Genomic DNA, 10,499 nt, shown 5'->3' on the forward strand with positions numbered 1-10,499 from the left:
CCTTCTCCAAAACCCAAGCCACCTTCCTGGATGTTGACCTTCATCTTGTTGAAGCTCATATCCACACCTCTGTCCATATCAAACCCACAAACAAACAACAGTACCTTCACTTTGATAGCTGCCATCCTCTGCACATCAAACGCTCCCTTCCCTACAGCCTAGGTATTCGTGGCAAACGTATCTGCTCCAGTAACGAATCCCTCAACAACTACACCAATAACCTGACCAGTGCTTTCCTCTCCCGCAACTATCCTGCAGACCTTGTCCACAAACAGATTTCCCGAGCAATACATTCCTCCCCGTCCAACAACAATGTTCCTACCCCCAGACCACACAGAAGCATCCCCCTTGTCACCCAATATTATCCTGGCCTCGAAAACATCAACAAATTACTCCACCAGGGATATGACTTTCTCAAGTCAACCCCTGAAATGAGATCATCCCTTGACAAAATTCTCCCCACACCACCCAGAGTTGCCTTTCGTCGCCCCCCTAACCTCCGTAACATCCTTGTTAAACCCTACAATATTCCCAGACTACCTTCTCCACCCAGTGGTTCCTACCCCTGTAACCGACCCCGCTGCAAAACCTGCCCCATGCATCCCCCCACAACCACCTACTCCAGCCCCGCTACTGGTAAAACATACACAATTAAAGGCAGGGCTACGTGTGAAACTACACATGTCATTTATCAACTGACATGCCTGCACTGCACAGCCTTTTACATCGGCATGACAACAACCAAACTGGCTGAGCGCATGAACGGACACAGACGAACTGTCCGCCTAGGAGATGCCCAATACCCAGTAGCGGAGCATGCCCTCCAGCATAATTCTAGGGACCTAGGAACCTGCTACACCGTATGTGCCATTTGGCTTCTCCCACCCAACACCAGTCCCTCTGAACTGCGGAGATGGGAACTTGCACTCCAACACATCCTTTCATCCCGCCATCCCCCTGGACTGAACCTACGTTAAACAACCTCACTCCCATTCACTCTTCAGTCTTCTCCTCTTTCCCTTTCCTCTTTAGCCATTCACGCATCTTTTCATCCTACATAGTTGTGTTTATCTTTATACTATATACCTCTTTACTTCTGTATGCATCCTCTTTGGTTTGAAGCTGGCACAGTACTTACAGTAGAATATCTTTGGCTTCTCCCTGACAACCATGCCTCCATCCTTGCTACCCTCCCTGTTTACCTTTCCCTGTTGCTTCATAACCTGGGTTGTGAGTAACTGAATCCACTTTCCCTTCTTCCCTTTTTTCCCCTCTCTCCTCCCTGATGAAGGAACAAAGTTCCGAAAGCTAGGAATGTAAGTTTTCAGTTCTGTTTTATGTGTATCTATCAGCTGTACTGAGCTGAGGTAAGTACTGGCCAGCCCCCTATCTCTTTGTTAGAAATAAAGAAGTTCTTCGATATATATACAAAAACTGAACAAAAGCTCTACTAGTATGATACCTAATACCAAAGCCATGTCAAATTAACCACAAAACAGTATAACAACATAGATCTACAAACTATAACAACCACCTATCTGCTTACCTATGTGTATTATAGGGCTTAAACAGACATTCACTGAACTAGTTAACATTAGTTTATATGTGTGTCTTTGTTATGAAACTCATCTAATATCTGTTACTTCCATAAATATCTTGTCATGAAAAACTGGAATGACTTTAAAACAGTAGGCACAAATTCAGAACGAAAAAACTGAGGTTGGGGGAAGGTCATACAGTCACTGTGGGCAGTGACAACCATTGGAATTTTAAATGTATTATACAAGCTTTTATTTATTTACACGTCAAGTTCCGTAGGACCAAATTGAGAAATAAATCTCCAAGTTAATGGAAGGTGTCAGTACATGAAATTACAACATAAAAGTAATAACAGATAAAAATAATATGTTTATGAACCCGAAAAAAGTCAGTCCATAAGTTTAAGTAAACACAATTAAGAATACAATAAGCTCAATTATTCAAGGAACTCCTCGACAGAATAGAAGGCGTGACCCATGAGGAAACTCTTCAGTTTCGATTTGAAAGCGCGTGGATTACTGCTAAGACTTTTAAATTTGAGTGGTAGCTTACTGAAAATGGATGCAGCAGTATACTGCACACCTTTCTGCACAAGAGTTAAGGAAGTCCGATCCAAATGCAAAAAAATGGTTCAAATGGCTCTGAGCACTATGGGACTTAACAGCTATGGTCATCAGTCCCCTAGAACTTAGAACTACTTAAACCTAACTAACCTAAGGACAGCACACAACACCCAGCCATCACGAGGCAGAGAAAATCCCTGACCCCGCCGGGAATCGAACCCGGGAACCCGGGCGTGGGAAACGAGAACGCTACCGCACGATCCAAATGCAGGTTTGTTTTCTGTCGAGTATTAACAGAGTGAAAGCTGCTTATTCTTGGGAATAAACTAATATTGTTAACAAGAAATGACAGTAGAGATGAGAGGCCAGTGTCAAAATACGCAGATTCGTGAACAGGTGTGGACAAGAAGTTCGTGAACTTGCTCCACTTATTGCTCGAACCGCCCGTCCCTGAGCCAAAAATATCCTTTTAGAATGGGGAGATTTATCCCAAAATATAATGCCATACGACATAATAAAATGAAAATAAGCAAAGTAGACTAATTTTCGTGTCGACGATCACTCAATTCTGATATCGTTCGAATAGTAAAAATGGCAGCATGAAGTCCATGAGTAAGATCCTGAAGTGGGTTTTCCACGACAGTTTACTATCTACCTGAGCACCTAGAAATCTGAACTGTTCAGTTTCACTAATAATATGCCCAATCTGTGAAATTAAAACGTCAAGTTTTGTTGAATTGTGTGTTAGAAACTGTAAAATCTGAGCCTTACTGTGACTTAGCGTTATTTTATTTTCTACAAGCCATGAACTTAGGACATGTACTGCACTATTTGAAACCGAGCCAATGTTGCACACAACATACTTTACTACCAAGCTACTGTCATAAGCAAACAGAAATATTTTAGAGTTGCCTGTAATACTAGAGGCCCTTTCATTTACATAAATAAGGAACAGGAGTGACCCCAGCACTGATCGCTGGGGCACCTCCCACTTGACTGTACCCCACTCAGACCTCATATCACAGCCATTCTCAACATTGTGATAAATGATCTTTCGCTGTCTGTTGCTAAAGTAAGAAGTGAACCAACTCCGTGTATCCCATAATGGTCCAACTTCTGGAGCAATATTTTGTGATCAACACAATCAAATGCCTTAGTTAAATCAAAAAATATGCCTAGCGTTCGAAACCTTTTGTTTAACCCATCCAGTACCACACAGAGAAACCAGAATATAGTATTTTCAGTTGCTAAATGACTTCTAAAGCCGAACTGAACATCGGATAGCAAATAGTGTAATATAAAATGATCAATTATCCTTGCGTATACAACCTTTTCAGTAACTTTAGCAAAAATTGATGTCATAGAAATAGGTCCATAATCGTCTACATTATGCCTTTCTCCCTTTTTCTAAAGCGGCTTTACTACTGAGTATTTCAATCGTTCAGGAAACTGACCATTTCTAAAGGAAAAATTACTAATATGGCTAAATACAGGCTAACATGTGCAGCCTGTACTTTAATATTCTGACAGGCACTCCATCATAACCATGAGAGTCGTTTGTCTTTATTGATGTAATTATTGACTCAGTCTCCCCCTTGTCTGTATCTCTAGCGCAGAAACAATAATAATAATTATTATACGTCAAATAAATTAATGTTATGTATAAACGTAGACTTCCACGGCCATTGTCTCAGTCAACAAAATTCTTCTGGGTTTGTGATTGCATTGTCAGTATGTAAAACTACCGATGTTTCGCTCACTGTTGAAAGTGACCTTCTTCAGTGACCCTGTAGATCACATGCAACAGCGACCGAAACGTTGGTGTGGTCACAAACCCAGAAGATTATTATTGAAATTAATGTAACGTTTGTACTGGAAGGCGTCTGTATAACTGCTGCTATTATTGTAATTGTAATTTATCTGCTCTTCTTTCCCTATACATTTGCAGCAGTATAGAAATAAGAAGCCAGTCATTATTGTATCACATTTGACACTATAAAACGCGAAACACGCAGCAAGTGTGAACTGACGAACTTTCGATTTCAAATTTCATGACTAACACTACCAATAAGTTTTTTTAGTTGTTCAAGATTTGATTTCCTTCTTTGTGGATAAAAGTCAGTTGTTGCTTATGGTAGTTTAACAAACAAAACAGTTGGTAAATTTCCTTTACTTTATGTCTACGGTCACAAATTATTTGTCATCAGACTATCGGTTAAGGTCTATAATGACTATCTTCAGACCTGTTTTTTTAAAAACATGTCCTAATGTACTGCAGCCATAGTGGTGTCGTCAAATGTTACAGGCAAAACCAGCACCAGCATCAGCGTTTTCGTTTAACATTGACGATCCCACTATGGCTGCAGTACATTAGGACATGTTTTTTATAAAACAGATCTGAAGATGGTCATTAAAGGCCGAAACCGGTAGTCTGATGACAAAAATTTGTGACCATAGACGTAAAGTCAAGGAAATTTATTCTGTATTCGAGTCACTGTTTTATTCGCGACCATGTCGCAGCCTGTGAAAAACACTGGGTAGTACTAATCAACTACTAGTGCACCAAAATTCAATGTGCTTGCTTTCCACCTTCAAACACGATTTTCTCCATTGTCACACAGAAATACTAGTAATAAACAATCACAGAAACAGAGCAAGAATAATAAGAGGAAAACCAAGAAAGATGAGTTGCAGTGGAATATTCTATAGCTTCTCTATATAGTTGTTAAAGTTGTTTGTCGAATATGGAAGGAAGGAAGTGAGAGTATGAATCAGAGAAGCAGTAAAAATGGAAAAGGAAATCATCTTAACATTTGGAGATAAGTTACTTCTTCTAGGAAGAATAAGAACAACTTTTGAAAGAAATGAATAACTTATGGTTCAAATGGCTCTGAACACTATGGGACTTAACATCTATAGTCATCAGTCCCCTAGAACTTACAACTACTTAAACCTAACTAACCTAAGGACATCACACAACACCCAGCCATCACGAGGCAGAGAAAATCCCTGACCCCGCCGGGAATCGAACCCGGGAACCCGGGCGCGCTGAATAACTTACTTGCACAAAAATTTATGTTATTGGTTAATAGAATAGTTTTAAAATGGAATCAGTGTATATCTTAATGATGATAAATGAAGTTCTTTGTCGAACGAGTTTCTGATAGACTAGAATTGGAGCTTGCTATTCGACAAAAGATCCATGTTTTTAGAATATTTTCGTGAATTAGTCACTTCTTTTACTTTAGGGTCTCAAAATAAGTTGTATGAGGATGTTAAGGAATGAAAGCATGGTTCTATGGGGCCACATGCTTTCAGTTTCAGATAAAATTTTATTGCTATAGCGGCTCCATTATTTCAACCTCATAAATAATTTGCAAATAAAAGGCTACAGAATTCTATCACTATAAAGTGCCTTAGTCATTGACTGTTTTATGTTTACTCGTTTAGTAAAGAAATACATTAGGATGGTTTGAAGAAGAAATTGGTACTTCCTTCTGCATTCCGGCTTTTCGTGCTACTACTAGTGCTGATGAAAATCCACTGTTACATGAAATATCACTCGAATATTTCCCATGTCACACATATTTTCACCGAAATGTGAAGTGAAATAAGGACAGTTTTAGTGAGTGGGATATGCATCTTAACTAGAGTACAGCATCTACAGATATTTATTCAACAGATAAAGTTCGCAGATACACATTTAGTGGTGGGGGAAGAAGATAATATGAAAGTGTTGGGATATTTCCTCATGGCTATTCATGGTACAGTGGCGTCTGGTACGGTGGCCAGCATGGTGTCACACTCTGTCAGAACCATTCTCGGCTAGATAGTCACATACGTCACATTCCTGGACTTGTTGATGAGCCTGCAGTTCGTCGTGCCGGTGACGGGAATGTGGACGAAGTTCCGCAGCCTCAGTTCCATCCTTGAGGAGCCAGCGACAGTCCCACTTAGCAAATTGTTCTCACCTCAGGTGCTACCGCCGCCTACCAGACTGTGCCAATTGAAGGAGTAGTCGAACTGCTGTGGTGCCACTTCATCCTACTGACAGCTGCTAAGATCACCTACACTGTGTGTGTGCCACACACGAGGCGCTGCATGGGCCGCGATCTTGGCGAGGGATGGGAAGGGCCAACTTGGGCACGTGTCTTTGGTGAGCGACTCCCTGGTGTAGTTCACCTTGCACTGGCTGAAGCCGTCCACTAAAGCGCTGTCCTGTGCGGTGCTCGAGACTCGGCAGCAGCCACCGGCATACTGCTCCTGAGGATGTCGGTGCTGTGTCGTCTGCACTACACCGAACTGGACAACTTTCTGGCGCTGACCCTCTACTGTCCACTGCTGCGCTTTTCTGCAGTAGACCACCAGCTACTGTTCCTTGCTTTGGCAATCTGGTCATCTACTTCATCATCCAGGAGCATTTTGCTACAGACCATCTCACACTGCAAAGCTACTTACACGTTACTAATTAAAGACTAACAACTGAAGTTAATTAAGAGTAAATTATTTTTATAATTATCGAATTCGCAATTAATAAAAGACGTTGAAGAATTAGGTGCCCAGCTATTGCAATATAAATAGATTACATTACATTGGTTTGATTTCCATAACATATTCTTACCATTTCTAAAACACTATTCATAACAAATAACAGTTCTCCACTCCAGATTCAAACAAAACAGTAATATACTGAGCTAGTAATTGGTCTGGGATCACTTTTACTAGCTTGTAATTACTAATTTCAAACTTACATACACTCCAGTCACATTAACGTGACCACTGCCTATGTTAGATGTCAATGTGCAATAACCAGCCACAGACAACAGCTGCTAGCACTAGCAACGGAAGATGTATAAAGTGCGTGTGTGTGTGTGTGTGTGTGTGTGTGTGTGTGTTCCACATTGGAAGGCTCACTCTCTTTTGTAGCATGATAAATTCGATATTAGCTCATCCACACATTTCACTGGATTGCTCACATTCTTCATATCACCAAACAAATCATTTTTGCCAACACTTGTTACTGCTTTGTAACACCACTGTAATATATCCATTATCATACCTGGGTATCTATTACTGCAATAGCAACTTGCTCTTAAGAATAAATCCTCAGGCACACTTTTGTTAAATCATTATGCCAAACAGTTTCTTACTCCTAAGTGTGGGCTCCATTGCTTCACAACCAGCTGTATTGGAATAATGGCCTCTGGCAGTCTTTAGGCAACTGCATTTGCTTGGAACCAGATCCAGTGCTTATAACCATGTAAAATTGAAAACACCCATAATTACACTACCATTGTATTGTACTGTATTGTATTTTAACCGGGTCTAGAAACGACGGAGAGGCTCCGTCCCCACCGCAGTCGCAGTGGTCCACAACCCCACGACGCCTACCGCAGAGCCCACTTCACCTCTCCGCCGCCCTACACTAAACCCAGGGTTATTGTGCAGTTCGGACCCCAGTGGACCCCCCCCCCCCCCCAGGGAACGTCTCACACCAGACGAGTGTAGCCCCTATGTTTGCGTGGTAGAATAATGGTGGTGTACATGAACTTGTTTGCGCAGCAATCGCCGACATAGTGTAACTGAGGCAGAATAGGGGGAACCGGCCCGCATTCGCCGAGGCAGATGGAAAACTGCCTAAAAACCACCCACAGACTGACCGGTTCACCGGAACTCGACACAAATCCGCCGGGCGGATTCGTGCCGGGGACCAGGCGCTCCTTCCTGCCCGGAAAGCTGTGCGTTAGACTGCACAGCCAACCGGGCGGTCCATTACACTACCATAGTCACTTCCATGGATTAGTCTCACTGCCTGTTCTGTCTTCAAGTGTAGATCTTAAGTGCCATCTCATGTTGGGATTACCAGGGTTTCTTCCTCTTGGGCTATGTCTCAATGGTTATTTTGTCAGTCTTTATTTTGGCATTCTGTTCACATGCTCTTTCCCACTGTTTCTATATTTCTCTGTTGTGCTGTTTATCCCTTGAACATTCAGTTATTCTCTAATTTGTTCGTTCCTACTCTTGTCTTGGTGTACCCAACCTTTCACTTCTTAGAAATCTCAATCCACTGCCTGCATTTTACTCTTATTTCACCTTGTACTCATAGTTTTATAAAACTTTATTTTTGTTTCCTACTCATAGTTTAATAAAACTTCATTTTCGTTTCCTTTCTCTTCTATCGCATTTTATTAATACTGCCATGTATATACTGAAACGGGTGAAATATGTTGTCTATTTCTCTGTTATAGAAGTTATTAAAACTTTTAACTTGTTTACTTATTTTGTTATTACAAAAAATGATTTCTTTATGTAAAGTTCTTTAAATTCCAATGACTTCATTTTAATAACTGATATTTTCATATTGCATATTTTATGCAGCAGGTGCAACTAATGTACGCCACAATGTATTTTTTCTTTACATCATAAAATACAATAAACTAAATGTCAATAAAAAGACAGGTGTTTACAGTCCCATACTGTGATACCTGTAACCCAGGATGTATTTTCTACGTTTATCTTCTCAACACATCGTGATTGTACATGTGAAATAATGTCAACGATAAACTCCATCGTTGTCTTTACAGTTACTTGCATAAAATCAGATCAAATAATTTCTAATAAAAAGCTTTAATATTTACAATACTTTGAGATCTACCACTATGTACGATTAAGTTTCAGTACTAACCACTTTGGATTGCTTTTTCTATTAAGATAAATTGATGCAGAATTGTGAGCAAGACTCCGTGAGGCTCCCTCCCCCAAGCACTGTGTTTGAGAGGTAGGTATATTTGAAAATCCACTACCCAACAAAAGAAAAATTACGGAAAACAGAAAGTAGTTCAAGTGAATAACGAGGCGACTAAAGTAAATAGACACCAACAAAAAGTTATTGAATATACTAGAAGGGACTACATAAGTCGAAGTGCAGGTCACGGGATAAAAATTTGTCAACAGTTATAGTACCAAGTTTACCTAATTTTTAATCAGATTTAGTTTCACCTAACACTATTTAAAATTTACACCGAAAACGTACAAAAGTGACTTACTACATTTTCTTCAGCTGTAAGTGTCCGACTGCCACAAAGTTCTAGAACTAAACTGGGAGATGATCATGTATATAATGCCTCATTTGAGAATGGTGAACTTCTGCTTTAAGGACGTGAAAACTGGACGTGTACTCTTGTCCCTTACTTACTTTTATACCCTCCTACGCTAAGTCTAATTAAAATATTCTAAGAAGGAAAGGACCTATCTATGTAATGTGCTAGTGTGCTATTCAGAACCTAATATATTATTTTTAAGAAAGTCATTGCTTTATGATCTCTGTAAATTACGGTATTACAGTAGCAATAGTTGTTGAATAGGTAAAGCCCTGAAACCACAGCAAGTGACACATTTTTCGTTATAGCATAATGTCTTCCCATTTTACTAAGTGTTCCACCGGCAAAACGCGTTGTTTGTGTCCATGCTTACATGATCCGAAAAAACTAAAACAATTCTGCTCTAACGTCGTCGCCATTACAATCTGTTCAATTCCTGCTTCGGGTTTTCACTAGTTTCCTCACACATATTTGTCCAGTTACTGTTTACTTTTGATCCCAACAAATTAGTTAAACAAAAGCTATTGAAAGCTTGCCCCACGAAATATTTCTTCTACAAATCACTCTTACTTAAAAGTTATTATCACTGTTTCTTAAATGTAAGAGGTGGACAATTTTGAATATATTGGACTTTCCTAGGGTCTTTCCTTATTTCCTCCATAGAAGTGTGTCCCAAAAAACATTTAGTTTTTACAAATTGTGATTTTTCCACGTATGAGTCATGGTCTCCATCATTAAAGCTTTAAATAATCCGCTTAATAACAAAGTTCTTCCAAATTCTCAACAACAGTCAGATCTTCTACATAAACAGGTGTTCTGAAGCCCAGCTATGCCCCCAGTACATGCTCGAGAGATTTTTGCTTGCCCAGGGACAGAAACTTCCAACCTGAAGGACACTACTTTACAATAATAACATTTATCTTGGAAATAGAAAGCTTTGTACTTCCTACATTCCCTAACCAATGGAATCCACCTGTCACCAACAGTTAAACCAAGAGTAGTACTTAACATTACAAAATCTCTGCATGATTTCATTCACATTTTCAGGTCTATCTGCTTATCTCTTTACATTTGTATTTTGTATTCTAACATCTACAACCACTGTAATTCCACTATTTTTCTGTACAACTATAAGCAAATTGTTGAAATGACTTTCACTCTCTCCAGCACACCCCACTGCATCATCCCGTCAGGTTCCATTGCTCTTGCTTTTCTGTTCATAGCTGATACTGGGTAGGTCTTGATTTAGAATGGTTCATGCAGTTTAATTTCCAATTTGCACTCAAAATACAACCCC

The sequence above is a fragment of the Schistocerca serialis genome, chromosome 2, assembly GCF_023864345.2.
Source record: "Schistocerca serialis cubense isolate TAMUIC-IGC-003099 chromosome 2, iqSchSeri2.2, whole genome shotgun sequence".
Classification (NCBI taxonomy): domain Eukaryota; kingdom Metazoa; phylum Arthropoda; class Insecta; order Orthoptera; family Acrididae; genus Schistocerca; species Schistocerca serialis.